This window comes from Bombyx mori, chromosome 19 (assembly GCF_030269925.1).
Source record: "Bombyx mori chromosome 19, ASM3026992v2".
Classification (NCBI taxonomy): Eukaryota; Metazoa; Arthropoda; class Insecta; order Lepidoptera; family Bombycidae; genus Bombyx; species Bombyx mori.
This window is the reverse complement of record NC_085125.1, coordinates 7,539,177-7,552,666: the sequence shown is the minus strand read 5'-3', so window position 1 is coordinate 7,552,666 and position 13,490 is coordinate 7,539,177. Positions and strand designations below refer to the sequence as shown.

The 13,490-nt window shown below is 39.7% G+C and overlaps 1 protein-coding gene across 3 annotated transcripts in view; it reads right to left on the bottom strand.

Annotated features, from left to right (window-relative positions):
- LOC101743146 (diuretic hormone receptor) overlaps nucleotides 1-13,490 on the bottom strand; it is a 204,603-nt gene that overhangs the window by 138,566 nt on the left and 52,547 nt on the right. For all 3 annotated transcript variants that reach the window (XM_021352745.3, XM_021352744.3, XM_062674009.1), the window contains exon 2: nucleotides 6,105-6,137. The gene's annotated coding sequence lies outside the window, so the exon portion shown is untranslated. The remainder of the gene's footprint in view (nucleotides 1-6,104; nucleotides 6,138-13,490) is intronic.

Here is a 13,490-nt window from a genome sequence, read left to right as displayed (position 1 = left end):
AGCATACAGGGAATGGATTATTAGACGAATTAGGATTCACGTGTAAATAATTATTTACGAGAGTTTGTCTCATTCATTCAAACAGTGCGCTGATAAGGAGTTATTGGCTTATATCAGGGCAACGATGAAAAACACCGATCCTACTAATAAATTGCGATACACGAGCTTCTGGGATCAGTTGATTTATGTAACACATATCGCCATGATGGCATTGTTCAATTTAGTAAATAAGTTGATGTTATTCTCTGAACTACTTTGTGAACATAATTGAATATCATTATTAGTGTTATAACTGGCGTATTGTCATGGTTCAGGCATGGATTTAGATTTTAAGCGCGGGATAGATGTTGTAGAATGGAATTGAAATTTTGACGTCATGCTTAAAGACGGGTAGCAGTATCTAAGTCGTGAGATCTAAAGGCTCCGGTGAGCATGGCACTCTATGGCACTCATGCGCTTGAACACCTGGAACATCTAAATTCAAAAACGGAATTATTTTCAATTGAATCTCAATTTCATGTAATAAACTCCAGTGTTTGCAAAAAAATATTTCATGAGGAGTTGACCTTTTCTTCTAGCTATTCACAACGCATTGAATATTTTAAGCGTGTACCCGGTTTAATTTGTTTCAGCGCTCGCATTCTCTCCGAGTCCGGAATTCTTTGCATGAGACTTCTAACCGCAAGGATTTCTCAAACTGTATTCTTCTTTCATTTAATCTCATCATACAATTATTTTTTCTGTTTACTATTCGAATCACATTCGTTTTTCTAATTTAAACATTTCGAATGTTGTTCTCTGTTCTAAAATATGTAAAAACAGTGTTTACTCTAATACTTTTTAAGGTTACTACGTTAGGTAGCGAGGTGTATCTTTTTTTTTTTTTTTTTTTTTTTTTTTTTTTTTTTTTTTTTTTTTTTTTTTTTTTATGATTGAAAGTTTACTGGTGGCCCGAAGGCCTTTCCAGTTTCACCAGGACAGGTGGGCGAGCAAAGGCTCAGCCAAGAGGGGTGGGATTTGCTAACAACTGCCCGAGCGCCTCCGAAGGAGACCTAACAACTCAAGAGCAATTGTTTCGCGAATGAATCTACTACCGGATCGGAATCGCGACCCGCTGAGAAGATCCGGCGAGAAACTCAGCGGGCTGATGCATGGGTTAGGTTGCACGTCGACCTCTTTGTCGAGTTCGACGAGTACGGTTACCGGGGTCCCTAAGCCTGCCCCTAGTATTAGAGCTGAAGGCATCTAATGCAAAGGTTATTGGATCTGATGGATCCGTAAGGACGTGTCTAGGGCGTCGACGGTGACTGGCTCCTGCATGATCAGGATTCGGGGAGTAGTCAGCGGCGGCAACGATAAGGCGATTATCATGACGCATAGCCTTATCGAAGTATCGTTCCGACGCTGACTTCATGTATTTCCGAATTGATTCGAGGCCCAGGTCGTCGTGTAGGTCAACGTTCCTCACGAACCACGGAGCCCCGACAGCTAACCTGCAAAAGCGGGATTGTAGGGATTGGAGGGTGTCTATGTGTGTGCGGGCCGCGTGAGCGAACACCACACTCGCGTAAGTCATGACGGGCCTTATGCAAGTTTTGTAAAGTGTCACCTTGTTCCGAAGGGACATTTTACTCCGCTTACAGATCATGGGGTAGAGTCTACCGAGAATAAACGCGGCACGGTCACGGACTGATTTTATATGCGGGCGGAATGTCATCGATGCATCCAGGGTAACGCCCAGGTACTTGACCTTCCTGGCCCAGGGTATGGGTTGTCTAAAGAGAGTAATCGGGGGTGTGAGATTCCTCCTCCTAATCCGGGAGGAAATCCGTGTGGAGCTTCCCCTCTGAAATAGCACCGCAGTACTTTTCGCTGGGTTGATGTCTATGCGCCATTTTCGGAACCACTGTCCTAGGGCTAGGGCTGCGCTCTGAAGCTTCTTCGCGATTAGGGACTTATTTCTACTAGAATAGTAAACAGTCGTGTCGTCGGCGAATAAAGCTAAATGGGTCGGCGGCGACCGGGGAATATCGTTGACGAATAAGCTAAATAGGAGGGGTGAGAGGACAGAGCCTTGCGGGACTCCAGCTGTGAGAGGTCGTGGGGAGGAGCGGGTTCCCTCGACTCGATATCGAAAAGAGCGGTTCGACAAGAAGTCCCGTATGATGAGCACGAGACTATCCGGCACGCCCATGTTGAATAGTTTGAAAATCAAACCATTGTGCCAGACTTTGTCGAACGCTTTTGCGACGTCGAAGAAGAGAGCTCCCGTGTATAACGGTTTTGGTCGATTAAGCCCCACAAGAATGTGCTCCGTGAGGCGGTGCACCTGTTGAACGCATGAGTGATTTGTACGGAATCCGAATTGTTCATCGATAAGAATGCCCTTGGATGAGACGAAGTCTCTGAGGCGTTTGTAGAGCAGACGCTCATACAGTTTGCCTAGAGACATGAGGAGGCTAATCGGGCGGTAGCTCGTCGGATGATTTTTTGGTTTACCGGGTTTATGTATGCCGATAACGTCCGCTTCTTTCCACACCGCGGGAAAGATACAGTTCGCCATAGCGGCATTGAAAATAGATGCCAACATCACGATGAGTTGGACGGGTAGAAGTTTAATAACGCGGTTGGATATACCGTCGGAACCGGGAGCCTTGCGAGGACGTAGGTCTTTGATCAAGTCTTTAACTTCCATCGGGGTGACGGGTGGTAACGCATCAGAGGGTGGCAAGGAGGCTCTGCGTTCTACCTCACTGTCTACTAATTCTACATGAACAGGGTCCACGGATTGAGTGCTGGGCGTGCACTGGGTTTGCAATGTATCGGCCAGCAGCTCTGCTTTTTCGTCATCATCGAACGCCGCGAGTCGGCCTGAGGGGCCTACGAGGGGGGGCATAGTTACTACCGTATCCGATTTGAGAGTACGAGCTAAGCGGTAGTAAGACCTTTGAGAGGGCGCGAGTCCTTCTAAGAAATCAGACCATCTGGCATCTCGGACTTTGGTGATGCGAGACTTTACGTCGCGTTGTAGGGCACGCATTCGAATACGATTTTCCGCGGTAGGATACCTATCGTACGCACGGATCGAGGCGTTCTTAGCTCTAAGGAGTTCCCTAATATCGTCGGGCAATTTGAAGCGGTGAAGGAAGTCCTCCGCTACAACTTGCTTCGATGACCTATCTAATGTCGAGGTGATGTGTGACGTTACGATGTCTATGGCTTCAGCGGTATCCTGAGGAGACGGGATAGAGTCCGGACTAAACGGAAGCGATGGTGGATCAGATTCAGCCAGGCTGATGCCCAGCGTGTGCCAATCCACCACAGTCCTCGTGACGGGAACGGAATCGGGAGCGCGACCGAGCTTCATAACGACGGGACGGTGGTCTGAATCTAACTCTGAAACTACTTCGATCGAGTGTAAGCGCAGAGTTACGTTTTTTAATAACGCTATGTCGAGTATATCCGGGCGATGCGCGATATTTAGCGGGTAGTGAGTCGGGGTTAGCGGAGCGACGATATCGAAGGCGAGATCATCGACTAACGCGTCAAGCCGCCTGCCATTCGGGGTTGTGGTGTGTGAGTTCCACCTAATGTGTTTACAATTTAGGTCGCCCGCCAGAATGACAGAGCTCCCCATACCGAGCAGCGCCTCGATATCACTGCTTAGAACGATCTTATCCGGTGGAAGATAAACGGACGCGATAACGATCGGCGCGTGTCCCGTCAGTGAGATTCGGCACACTGATGCTTCGATATTAGCGAGCGCGGGAGGATCGAGCGGGACGCAATGCAGGGCTCTTCTATAGTAAATGACGGTACCACCACCACGGGCAGAGAGCCTGTCGTTCCTGACCATGTTATAGTTCGCGATTTTAGGGTCACGGCGCGCGGGCTTAAGTAGGGTCTCCTGCACTAAAAAGATATCAATTTGGTGGTCACGCAAAAAGTCAGAAACCTGATCACGTTGATTTGCGAGACCGTAAGCGTTAAAAAATCCTATCGTTACGGATAGGGGCTTTATTCTACTTATATACGCCATTGATTACCGGCGGAGTGAGGGGAGGACGTACGTATTTAATGACGCGTATACGTCGGCGTATTCCTGCACAACGGCGATAAAGTGTTGTGCAGTGGAGGCAGCGCGAATGGCGTCGCCCAAAGCATTAACGCGCTCAAAGTTGATCGACTGAAAGAAGTCGATCGCTAAAGCGAGATTGTCGGACGCGGTCGGAGGGCAAGTCGCGGGAGAGGGACGAGTCGCGGGGGCGGGACGAATCGCGGAGGAGGGAGTTGTAGCCGTGTTCGTGTACGGCAGCGGTTTTGCCCAGGCCGAGACACTGGGCACCGCCGCCGGAACGAACGCTGGCTTAGCCTGCGACGCAGAGGGTGCCGAGGCTTTGATGTCTGGGCCGGAAGCTCGGAGGCGGTTTTGGCGGGCGACGCGGCGATTTATTTTAGGGGCTCGGGGGCAACCACGGTAATTCGCGGGGTGACCCTGTGTTCGACACAGGACGCAGCTAGGCGGTTCCGTCGCGGTTTTTTGGTCGCGAGCGCAGAGGGCCGTGGCGTGATCGCCCAAACACTTAACACATCGGGGGCGCGCGTGACAGTTACGGGAAGAGTGCCCGTACAATTGACAGTTATGGCACTGGCTAGGAGTGCCTTTTTTATGGGGGGCTTCGACAGCGATACCAGAGAGCCTACAGACGGTCTGTGTGTTAAAGATTTTCTTACCCTCGGGGGTAGGCTGGAGAGCGACTAGAACCATATTATATGGCTCCCTACCGCGACCGGTGTGCATACGGTGCACAGAATTCACTGGTAGGCCTTGTTCTAACAGGTCGGCTTTTACGAGCTCTACATCTAACTCTTTAGGGATTCCGAGTATTACAACGCGGAGTTCGCGCTCCTCCTGGAGCGTATACGTATGGAAACTTATACGCTCCTTACGGAGGTAAGAAGAGAGGGCCCTATGGTCGTCGGGTGTTTGAACCTTAATTTGAATGCCGTTCGCGAGGTTACGGGCATTCGTGAAATAGCGAGGTGTATCTGCGTGGTACTCAGAGGTTAGTGAAGCCCATAGAGATAACAACTTCAATGCCGGCAACCATTTTGAGATATGAAGTCCGCGTTTCCATTGTATTGAATAACGGTTGGCCCAAATTTAAAACCGGAATTCAAGACTGATTCGATTCAAAACTTAGACAGTATGGTGGTGCCTTTTTTTTTTTAACGCTGGGGAATCCATTTACGGATACCCGGTCGAGGGGGGTAACGGACCGGGTTATGTCGGACTCCGGCGCGTCCTGAGAGGAAGAAGGGGAGAAGGGAGTATGGTGGTGCCTATCCGTGCAGAAAGCTCAACTAACCAATAATAATTACGAAAACTCATAATTATTACGTTTTCGATTTTTATTACACCACATTAATACATAGCATTTTATGTATTTCCTTAGAAAAATGGTGGAAAGAAGTGAAACGTCTTTTGCGGTGTGTAATATTTTAGTTTTCTTAGTTTTTTATCCTTAAATTAAATTTCTCTTGTAATAGAATGGAATGCTGTGTATAAGAGAAATGACCTAGCTCGCCTTGTCCTTTCCCTCTCTCCACGGTCGAGTGGTATGCGAGACGCTATGTCTATTTTCTCACTCTCGCTCTTCCTAAATTGTATCTTTTCTCTCTAGCCGTAACGAATCTGTTGCGAGTTGAATTTTACTCTCAACGGTACCTACAGAAGTTTCAATAAAAAAAAAAGGTAACTGCCTGCGAGATTGAAGTATCGACTTAGTCCCATTTCTCGATATGGGTACGCCGATAACGGTACATTGTAAGCCATGATGACTTTTAAAAATTATCGTACAGGTAACGTCATCGTCGCGTATGGACCTTGAGAATTCCAAGAGCATAGGCAAGCTAGAGCGTGCCACTGAAGACTATCTTCAAACTTCATTGAAAAACAGGAATGTCAGAGCGCTTAATAAGCACCGTGTAACGCTTACTAATAAAAAAATTACGTCTGCTTTTTCAATCGGAAATTACCATTGTGACTCTGTAAAACTATAAAAATCTTAAATATTATTTTTAAAAATAATTTCTGCACTCACCAGAGAATTCTTGGTCGGCGTTGATGGAGCACTCTGAAAAAAAGGGTTAATTTAATTAAATTTAGTCGGATCCCCACTTCCACGGAACGATGTGACAAGAAAGAATCGTATTTCTAATAAAGAGAGAGAGAGAGAGAGTAAATTAAGATAGATGCAACTTTTACGGGGAGCTAACAGTAATACGTGGCTTTTGTTTGTTAATTCAATGGGGGAATTCGATTACACCTAGTCTTATTATTATTATTATTACCGCAAAGGTTGAATGAAATATAAAAGTAGAGAAAATTAAATATTCTGTCATAGAAAAGTTATAGAAGTTAAGAATTGAAATGCATATAGCACTTTAGTCGTCCGTGACCACGAAAGCTGTAAAGTATGCGAAACGTCAATTATTATTTTGATCGATATTCGAAGCGTAATAAGAGTTTTAGTTACACCTACTACTGTTTTTGAAGTACCCTTTATTTTATGTTTAACTTGAAGTTTCAATATCATTTAAATCCGAAAAACACAATATTAATTGTTAATCTTCGTACTAAATTAATTGAAAATTTTGCTATTTCAATAAACAACAAGTTTCAGTTAATTGCGACTGTGTAAAGTTTTATCAAACAAACATTTGAAATTTATTGCCTCCGGGTTAAATGTTAAATATTCCACAATGCGAACATCAAATCTCTAGGAAGTATGATTATTTGTACAACTATGTACTGTTAAGTGCCTCTTAGTAACATATTTCATGCATGTGTTTAACTGCGTTTATAGATCATTAATTACCTATATTTACAGTCGTCTACGGTGGTGAAGCGAGCTCTCTCAAACACCTAAATATTTACAACCAATATTTGGACAAAAGCCAAATGTTAAATCGACCCTCAAAATAGATACATCACCTAAACGTTTTATTGTGATCCGTTGGATACTCAAATTCTGGTCAACATGTCAGTTTTTAAAGAATTACCATTTAAAAATAAGTTATTTGTTTTTACGATGGAGAACTAATGGCTCGTATAGCATGTTCATGTTATGCTGTTAATGCTTTTCTAAATGTTGTTTGTTAGTGTGTTCAATAAAACAGATAGTACTGACCGAAAATTTTTAGGAAATAGTTTATGCAATCCTGTGATCTTGTTATTATTGCACAATAAAAACATTTGATTGTTTTTTTAATTTAATTAAAAAATACAATATTATTTATGGTTAGTGAATATTATATCCGACTTCGTGTACTCATTTGTTGAGTTTTAGCTTTGAAAGCGGCTTCCTATTGTACCTATTTTGATATTAACGAGAATCGAATTACCATAACGATAAATGAAATCATATTAGTTTTAATTATTTTATAGAGTGTTGTATTTTTTTATTTTGTCATAGTTTAGAAATTTCTCAATTAGTGTGAAATAATAGGAATATGAATACTACCCACCCTAGTCGTGAAATAGCGTCGTTTTTACACTATATTTTGATAAATGCCGCATACACTATACTTTGGTCAGACTAGCTCAATACACCGATTACAAGCACATTATGATTGACTTTTGAATTCTTCAGCAGATTCGTGTATTAATTTCACAGTAAATTTATGCACAGAAATAATTGTGTTAAGTTGAATTGTAATCTGTTCACTATTTTTTATAGATTTTTTGTTAATGTGTAGTCTCGCAAAGTGTCGTTTTTGGAACGAAGTTCTTTATTATAAAATTATACGGGTATACATATTTTATTATGATTTTTTTATTGATAAAAAAAAAAATACTACTTTACAAAGTTATCAAGTGTCCCACGACCCCACACTTTGTTTTTATCTTGTTCAAATGTATTATGTATTACAAACTATTTCGTGAAGGTCTAAGGATTTTTTTTGTCTATCCTAATTTTTCTCTGTAACATGATACAAGGCAATACTGACGTTTGACCTCGCTTTAACGCGACGCATGATTCATTGCTTGTTTTATAAAAGCTTTCACTGTTGTTTCACAATGAAACGTACATCAGAGGAGGAAATACGAGAGGAGCAACGCAACAAATTTCAAGACATAATTCTCAGATGCGAGAGATATATATTTTTTGTTCTGTAAATCACGAAAGAACACATCCACGTAAAAGAATACGTGATGTGAGTCGAAGCAACATTTTTTCAGAGGTTTTTTTGTTGTTGCGAATTTACGAAATAGGGATTGAAGAACACGTGACTTAATACTTACCGGGTGATTAACATTGATTTAATGAAATTAAAAAAATATATTTATAAACGAATAAATACAGAATTACGGTTAGCTTCAAGCGGGCAATGACATCACGTTAACTTCTTAATCAGGAATCGATGGAAACCAGTACCAGTAAAATGTTTGCTTGACGTTTTGAGAAGTAAGTGTTAGTCCATATTATTAATTATTTCCAGTGAGAAGTGTATTGAACATTAAATTTGTCGTTGCACGGCCGTCAGCAATGCTTCAGTCGCTTCTGTTATTTCTTTAAAGTATGTAACGAGGCCGTGAAAATTCACGGTCTAATATTGCTCTTCTAGGTAGATGAGCATACGGCCCACCCGATGGTGAGTGGTTACCGTTGCCCATGAACATCAGCAAGCCAGTGACAGAGTCAAGCCGCTGCCTACCGTCATATATATAGCATACAGAATATATATTATTAAAAATACACCCAAAATGTCGAATCACTGCTAGGATCCATTTTGTACATAAACAGCGAAATACTTCTAAATCAAACCCGCCAAAATATTGATATCAGGCGTAAGTTAACACCCTCGTAAAACATGGTTACAACCAGACCGATCACGACTTTCCAATTTAGACGACATACGAACGTTTTACGAGGAAATAAAATAGGCTACTGCTATGTTTGAAGTTTGAGTGCGAAGGCATGGTTACTTAAGATCAATACGTTTGCTTAAAGTGGAAAAATCAATAGCATTATACAAGTTGGTAGCATTAAGCTAACTCCCCCTTCGGAGGCGCTCAGGCAGCTGTTAGCAAATCCCACCCCTCCTGGCTGAGCCTTTGCTTGCCCCCTTGTCCTGGTGAAACTGAAAAGGCCTCCAGGTCACCAGTAATCCTTCAAACATAAAAAAGCTAAATCAGGCACGTGGGTCATTGAGCTAACCAATATCGTACAAGATGAAGCCTTTTTACGCCTCAATTAAAACATATTTGACGTAGTTCAAAGAGAACAGGTAGATAGATTATTATTTTCCCTAAACTAGTAAAAACAAATTGTACTCAATATTCAATTGCCTATTGAAGTAAAAAGAGCTAATGTTATTCATTTATTAGATGTTATGAAAACTATTTTATTTTCAGGGATTTATGTTAGCAGAGTTTTAATTGTGAAACTTTATTTAGTGAACAAGTTAGTTGAGCTTACACGATTTCAAACGAAAACTAAATATTTGTATGGTTAAATTAGCATATTCATGCGGTGTGTAAATTCAAAATTTGATTCAAAGCCAACACAAAACGCGTGTCTGTGAAATGTACAAGTGTGTAGTTGACTTTTATGTAAGTTTGGCGAATTAAGTTATGACTAGTGGTCCCGCAGTAGTCGAAAGTCGACTATAATTAATTGAAATTGTAAGTTTGTACACTATTATGATTCTATTCTCAAAGACTATTATACTTCTATAATTACAAATTTCGCCAAGACTACACTATAGAAAAATATTAATAAAGACAAACAATATTAAATTTAATCGATTCTCAATTTGACCACAGACGTCAAGAACAAAAGTTTGACAATAATTATATTGTAAGCACGTGTGTGTGCGTCAAATACATGGTAGTGTGTGTAATGTTTTTTTTATTGATTTAATATATATTTTTAGGCATAATTTAAACAAATATTAACATTCTGCACTCCTTCTCACCCTTTCTCTATAAGTGTGGGAAATTTCATACTCCTCCGTCCGCGCAATTTTCGTAAAAAGGGATACAAAGTTTTTCCTTCACGTATTAATATATAAATACTATATTTGTATTGTTTAGATTTTTGGACGAGCTCAAGGCCTACCTAATGTTAAATGGTTACCTACCCTTCAAACCGAAACGCATTACTGCTTCATGGCAGATATAGGCAGGGTTGTGGTAACTACCCGTGCGAACTCACAAGACGTCCTATAATAACGTTTGATTAACATAATTCACACATTCTTGTTAATAAATTGAAAATCCAAGGCCAAAGCACTTTATTTATTGATTAGATGAACTAACTGAAGGCTCGCCTAGTGTTAAGTGGCTACCAGAACCCATAGACTTCAGAACGTGAATGCCGCTACCCAATTTCGGACATGATGTCAAAGTCTCAATATAATTTATAGTGGCTTTCCACCCTTTAAGCTTGAGCACACGACTATAATCAGTAATTATCCAAATAAAATAATTTTTTTTACGCGATTTCTTCATTGTGGAAAATATATTAAGTACGCATTTACTTAAAAAAAATTGTAACTGTTGGGATCTAAAAATGATATCTTATCCTTTAGACCAACGAATCCCAACCTGTGGTCCTGTTGGAGGTACGTGAACATTATATTGGTAAGCGATAAAAAAAAAAGAATATATCATGTTCAAATCAGACCAGTGCCTCAAATAGCAGAATGAGTATTCCAACCTATGACGATGCTTCTAGGATATTTTGAACCAACACTAATTATCAAAATACACTACGTACGCTAGTTTAAAGCCTAAATTAATTTATAACAATTAAATCGGTGGACTTTGTAAGTAAATCACAAACGAAAACCTTATGCCATTAATGAGTCATCACTACATAGTATAAAACAAAGTCGCTTTCTCTGTCCCTATATCCCTATGTATGCTTAAATCTTTAAAGCTACGCAACCGATTTTGATGCGGCTTTATTTAATAGATAGAGTGATTATTTATTTATTTATTTTTATTTATTTATTTTATTAGGCTCACAATACACATCACAAGCTAAAGATACATAAAAAACCCAAATAAAAAGAAACAAAATCTGGCTTGCAACATAAGTTATGTGCGTACGACAAAACAAGACATATAGTGCTGAATTTGTATAACAATGTTCCTTACAATTATGACAAAACAACACAATAACAAAAACTAATCTAACGAATAATGTAAGGAAAAAAAAAATTATTCACAATATAATACATTAAACAATTACATTAACCTACCTATTAATAAAGTGGAGGATGCCCAAGATAAGATAAGATTAAAGAGGAAGGTTTATATGTATAATTACAGTTTCCGAAGCGAAGCGAGGGCGGGTCGCTAGTTCCTGAATAAATCAAAACGAATGTTGTGTCCTCAAAAGCGTGCTCTGAAATTAGCTGATGTTTACGCACAAAATCTCATTTGAGGACGGATATCGGCTGGTTATCAGTGCCGCCCTTTTAGATTGGCTTCATTTCCGAGACGAGCCGCTGCCCTCAATTAGAGAAGTGCCCGTCGGGCAGTTCGCTATTTTTAAAAGTTTCTGCGTCAATTGAAGTCGTTTATGAAAATGGTTACGGCAAAACCGAACAAGTGATTTCATTATATTATATTTATATATGTACTAGCTGACCCGGCAGACTTCGTAGTGCCTCAATCGAGAAATAAAAGACTAATAAACTTTTGTATAAAATAAACTTAAAACAAACAAAAGGAATCCGTCCGACGGGACACACATCAAACTGTTATTTTTATTTAATTCCGAGCATTTTCATATTTATCTTTTAAACTTATTTATTTTAATTATATATTTTATTTATTTATTTTACTTTATTTGTCAATGTTTTGTATTGATGATCACTTTGTTGGTGCAACTTATTAAATAAATAAATAAATAAACTTTCTCTGGACTTCCACAAATAATTTAAGACCAAAATTAGCCAAATCGGTCCAGCCGTTCTCGAGTTTTAGCGAGACTAACGAACAGCAATTCATTTTTATACATATAGAAGAAGAAGATAGAAGATAAGTAGGCATAAATGTTACGTAATAAATATACAATTTTTAAAGAGCGAAATATTAAAACTTCAATGTATTTCTAGTTCATAATAAACGTTTCGCTAGTGAACTATGGATTTTATTGTGATAATAAAAAATATTCGAATTCATGATGGACAGCTTGAATAATATCTAACTGTGATTGTGGTGGAAATAGACAAGATAGTGGTATCAATTCGGGTGGTACTCACATCACGCCCTGCCATCAGTACTCAAGGAATTGGGGTTAGGTGTGATGAAGATTAGCATCAAAAGAACAAAGCTCAAGGCAGTAGAGGTTCATCACCCAAAGAAGGATCCTTATTTCGAAACACAAAAATAACTAAACTTAATACTAAGTGAAGTTCTAACTCTATACCACTATAAATAAATTTCCATATGTGTATTTGGAAGCGACATGTGGTAAGGCCATTATCATATATTATAAATAGATTGTTTGTTTACTGTTCGTTCTATATCTATCAGCCCACAGATTTGTTTACTCTTTAAACTTGAGAGATTAAAATTTTTTTAAAGAGATGCACATCTCTATATAATATATTCTATTATGATACAAACACGTCTACTTAATGGGCTCGTATGGGCAATGAGGATCGATTGGCTAAGTTGCTATGTTATTTTTCCTTTATGGGCTTCTCAGATGTCCGGGCACGTGTGGAGATGATTCAATAACCAGCCAAGTTATCCAACAGTTATTATGTTGTTCGTGACGTTTTTCCACAACTTCCTCTACGAAGATTGTTATGTGATTCATATACGGAGTAGTTTTTTTATGAACCGTTTATATATAAGAAGTAAAGTGTTCACTGAATGAATTCATTTAATTTTCTCATTTAATAACATTAATATTCTTAGCTTTCGTTTTTTATTAAGAGCTTATTTTAGATAATGACATACAAAGCTTGTCTACTTAGTGTATATAACACGAAAAAAACCAATATGTATTTAAAATTAGTATCGTAGTTTAGATGATTACTAAAATTGGTACCCACCATTGGTACCCATTGAATTTGAATCCCAGCGCATTTGTATCACTCGGTACAATCGATGTCAATCGAAACTTTCAAAATTTGCATGATCCGTTTGCAGTCTTTTGTCTATCATTTAGACCACACACGTCCACTACTGGACATAGGCCTCCCCCGAGCCTCGCCACAACGATTATTCCCAGTAGCAGTATGTAATTTTGTAACTTAAGTATCACGGTAATGATATTATAATTTACAAAGCAATTTACTTTTACCAGTGACGATCTAGATTAGACTATACTAGATATGTAATAGCGACCCCGCCTTTTTTTTTTTTTTTTTTTTTTAACGCTGGGGAATCCATTTACGGATACCCGGTTGAGGGGGGTAACGAACCGGGTTATGTCGGACTCCGGCGCCTCCTGAGAGGA